This window comes from Pteropus alecto, unplaced genomic scaffold (assembly GCF_000325575.1).
Source record: "Pteropus alecto unplaced genomic scaffold, ASM32557v1 scaffold5054, whole genome shotgun sequence".
In the NCBI taxonomy this organism is placed as follows: Eukaryota; Metazoa; Chordata; class Mammalia; order Chiroptera; family Pteropodidae; genus Pteropus; species Pteropus alecto.
The window spans coordinates 50,546-55,063 of record NW_006436047.1 but is presented as its reverse complement, the minus strand read 5'-3'; the positions used below and the strand labels follow the sequence as shown (position 1 = coordinate 55,063).

The 4,518-nt window shown below is 38.8% G+C and overlaps 1 pseudogene; it reads left to right on the top strand.

Moving 5' to 3' along the window:
• Positions 1–3,601: 3,601 nt before the first annotated feature.
• Positions 3,602–3,720, top strand: LOC112479644 (annotated as a pseudogene).
• Positions 3,721–4,518: the final 798 nt, after the last annotated feature.

Here is a 4,518-nt window from a genome sequence, read left to right as displayed (position 1 = left end):
GCATTCCTGTCCCAGGGTCACCTGTCAGCAGTTGCACCTATGGGGAAGTCACTTAAAATCATGAAATTTCAGAGCCCTGAACCATAAAATGTGAGTCACAGATCCTTCTTTGCCTACACCCCAGGGCTGACATGGGGATCATAGGAGATGATAACCGATACTCTCCATAAGCTGTAAAACATCACCCCCATGGTAAAGATGAAAGCAACCTGCCATCCTCCCCTGCTTCATAGCCACCCGAGTGACCTCTCTGGAGGCAGCCACTACCACATTTATTGCTTCTTCTTCCAGACATTTAGTATTTGTCTGGTTATGCAGCACTTATGAAGGACCAGTCGTTTTTCTTCAGGCTCTCTCTGAATTTTTTAATATTTAGCCTCATAATACTAAAAAGTAGGCCCCATATCACAGAACAGAAAACTGAGGACAAAAGAGTTAAGTGACTTTTTCAGGTTCGTGTGGCTTCTAGTGTGATGTGATACAGGTCATCAGACACCAGCTCCCATGCTCAGTCACTGTGCTGTGCCGACGTTCTGTATCGTCTCATTGAAACAAAGTCATGTCCCTACGCAATGGTGTGCTGGGTATTTTAAGAGCACACCACACTACAACACCCCTTCTTTTCTTAAATTATTTTTAAATTTTTATTATTAGTTTCAAGTATACAGTATATTTGTTAGACGTTTATATAGTTTGTAAAATGATCCCCCTGATTGCTCTTTCTCTCCTCTGGCTCTACATCAAGCCATTGCATTACTGCTGACTGCATTCACTAACACCCCCTCCTCTAGGCACAAGTTAGATTCAGCTGGCTCCCCTAGGCAGCTGATGAACAAGGAGAACGGAAGTGGGACCTGAGAATGAATTCCTACTTCCCACTGTTCTCCTGCCAGCAATGTATTGACTCTTCTACTATTTTTAGTGTATTTTACAGGATCATGTCTCAGGTACAAAAAGAAAAGATCATAAAGGATTCAAAGAATTTGCATGAAAATCATCTACAGTCAAGAGAATCTGCTGCCATCCCCAGCAGTAATTCAGCAGCATGAAAATGGGTGCCCAGCCAAAGGACAGGTAGAAGTACAAATGCCCCCTGCTCTCCACCCGCTCTTGTTGAAGGTGCTGCCGAAATAACACCAGTCAGTAGAGTCCAATCACTAAACTGTTGTTTGTGCAGCAGAGTCTGGGGTATGGTGAAGAAAGACTTGGGCGGGGAAGAGGCACAACTCAGAGCCAGTACAACCACCACCTGCTCTCAGCCAGACCTGAGTCCAGGCTGCTCAGGTCAATGGCCAGTGAGATCCTGGGTGCTGTGGATTTCAGTCATTAAGCCACCAAATCCCAGCCTAGCAGACTGCTTTCCCAGGTAACTAATTTTAACTGCTCATCCCAGTTTGGTCAGTTCAAGGCGAAGCTAGTTCTTTGAGCAGGTAGGCAGTTGGTTAGAATGTCTTGGGTTCCGAGGCAGTTGGGTGGCTTGATGTAGAGCCAGAGGAGCCAAGCAGACTATTGGTCTCTCAGAGTGGTCACCTGACCACCAGGAAGTCTCACTGCAAAGCAGCTGGTAGAATCATGTGCTGGGGCGGGGGGCAAGTGAGGGAGAGGTGGACGCATGTTTGGATCCCCCAGTCCATCCAGTGTGTCTTCATTTGGAGGAAAGGCATTGTATTTTGGGTCAAGTTTTGAAACTTAGAGCCAGGAACAAACATCACCTATGTACTCATTAAATTTGAAATGATCATGAAAAAAAAAGAAAAAGAAAAAACATAGAGCCAGAAAAAGAAAAAATACAGAGCCATTCTCTTGGGCCAGGCATCTCCTCAGGGCACCAGCTATCTCCCCAAAGCAACCTTGGGACAGCAGGATGTAGGAAAGGGAGTGAGGAGAACTCTTGGTTTGGGCATCCAGGACATGATCTCATGTTCAGGTGTTCAGAGATCTTTGTCCCCAGGGAACCATCTATATCCCCTGCCTCAGATCCATCACTCATTGTTGTGACTGATACTGAGCAAGGACTTAGTGCCCAACACACATAGAAGCCAATGCTATAGCACCAGTTTCTGAGAGAGAAAAAAAAAAAAGCTTTTATTGTTAAGTTGAACCACAAGGAGACAGGAGGTAAGGCTAAATCTACCACTCCACAGAGGGTTTTCGTGCTACATTTGAAGGAAGAAGCGGGGGAAATTGTGTATATTCTACTAGAATTACATTGTTTCAACATAATAAGAGCCTAGTGTCTAGGTACTTGGGAATCACAACCTTTTATGCATCACATGTTTGAGTTGGGGGTGGGGTGTGGTTAGTATGTAGTCCTGGGTGGATTTTGAACTGGCGACATTGAAAGGTTATTCTAGGGTGAATTTCTTCTCTAGTGTGCATGTCTGACTGTCCATCTGCATGATTTGAGGGCTTGTTCTGCTATTTCTGAAAAACAACTTAGGATCAGGACAAGACCATTTTAGATTGGTTCTGTGGTTACAACTCTGGATAAATCACTTAATCTAAGTGTCCTGAACCACAAAATATGAGTCACGACCCCCTACTCTGCCCACCCCACAGGGCTGATGTCAGCATCATAAGAAATAAGAGATTCTCTCCACTATTAAAAGTTGAGAAATGAAGCCTCCAACTATTATTGTTGAAGGGTCTGTTTCTTTTTTCAATTCTGTCAGTTTGCTTTGTGTATTTTGGAGATCTCTTGTTAACTGGAAAATGTTTATAATTATCTCCTTGAAGAATGGACCTTTTGTCACCGTGAAATGATGTATATGTCTCTATAATAAAATTGTCATAAAGTTTGTCTTAAGTTAACAATGCCAGACTAGTTCTCTTTTGGCATTTATTTTTCCATCCTTTTACTTTCGACTTTTCTGTGTCTTGAATTTAAAGCGTGGCTCGTAGAAAGCATATAGATCATAGTTTTTATTCACTCTGCCAATATCTGCCTCTTAATTGGGGTGTATAATCCATGTGCATTTAATGACTAATCAAGTAGCACTGAAATCTGTCATTTCATCATTTTTTCTATAAGTTTTACATTTTTATTCTAAAATTTGTCCATTACTGTATTTTATTATTTTCTTGTGTACAACTTAACTCCCATGTTGTTTCTTTTATTATATATTCTGTAGTATGTTCTTACTAGTTTCTCTGGAGGTTACAATTAACATTTTAATTCATAACATGCTAATTTGGATTACTACCAGATTAATTTCAATAGCATTTTTGCCATTATTGTCACACAGGTTACATCTTCATATACTGTTTTCATGAACATAGACTTACTATATTTATATCATGTAGTGTTCTTTTGAATCAGAGAGAAATATGTTTATATATTTATATATTTTATGAACTTATTTATATTTATCTTTACCTATGTAACTTTATTTCTTCATGTAGATTTTAAGTTACTCAGCCGTCTTCTCATTTCAGCCCGAATGACTCCACTTAACATTTCTTCTCGGGCTGGGGATAGCAATGGATTCAACTAGATTTTCTTTATCTTTAATTATGTGATAACTTTAGTATTTCTATGATAACTTTAATATTATTTACTAATGACCAGTTTTCTAATCTCCACTCAAGATTTAGATATTGTGTCTATGGCCATGCCACCCTGAACAAGCCCGATCCCATCTGATCTCAGAAGCTAAGCAGTATTGGGCCTGGTTAGTACTTGTATGGGAGACCACTTAGGAAGACCAGGTGCCTTAGGCGTAAAAAGAAAAATAATAATGGATTGTAAGCTGACAAGGTTCTTGCAATCTTTGAGGTCAACCAAGGGTTGCCTCACCTAAAAAAAAAAAAAAAGACTTAGGTATTGTGCAATTTAACATAACTAGTTTGCTAGCTTGTTTGTATTTTACATATTCAGCATCGTTAAATCCTTGACTCAATATCAACATGCTTGATTTTCACTTAACAAGTTCTATTTATGTAAAATAGTGAATCTTGGTTGAGTTTTATTTTTGCTTTTGTTTTACTTATGGTCTGTTTTGATAAAATTGTTTGTCTCATTGAGAAAAAGTGGAAGTCAATACATAAAAAATATCTGTGCTATTTAGGAACCTTTGTGGACATTGAAAGGTGCACCCACTTTGTTACATATTTTATCACTATCTGAGGTGGCCAATAGTGTATTAAACCTGGTCACTAATGTTTTATTTGGGAAGCTTCAAAATACAAATAAAATCATTTTCAATTTCAGAAAAAAATCTTTTAGAAATGATAAAATTTCATTGCAAAAATAAACTTTCTAATTAGGTTCTTTTTTTCAGATTATTTGGTAAAAAGTTAATAAAATGTTATAAAAATTATAAAGAGCGATTTTGTTAAGGATGGTAAAGCTGTAGAAGCAATTTAGTGGACAACTTTTTAGTTAGTAACTTAAACAGTACATATGCATTGAAATTTCTTTCAAAAAAAGGGGAACCAAGTCAGGTGTGTTACATGCACAAAGCAGAGTCATCCTTTGTAGTTTTCCTTTTCCGTGCGTTATATGGAGGGCACTAAAAG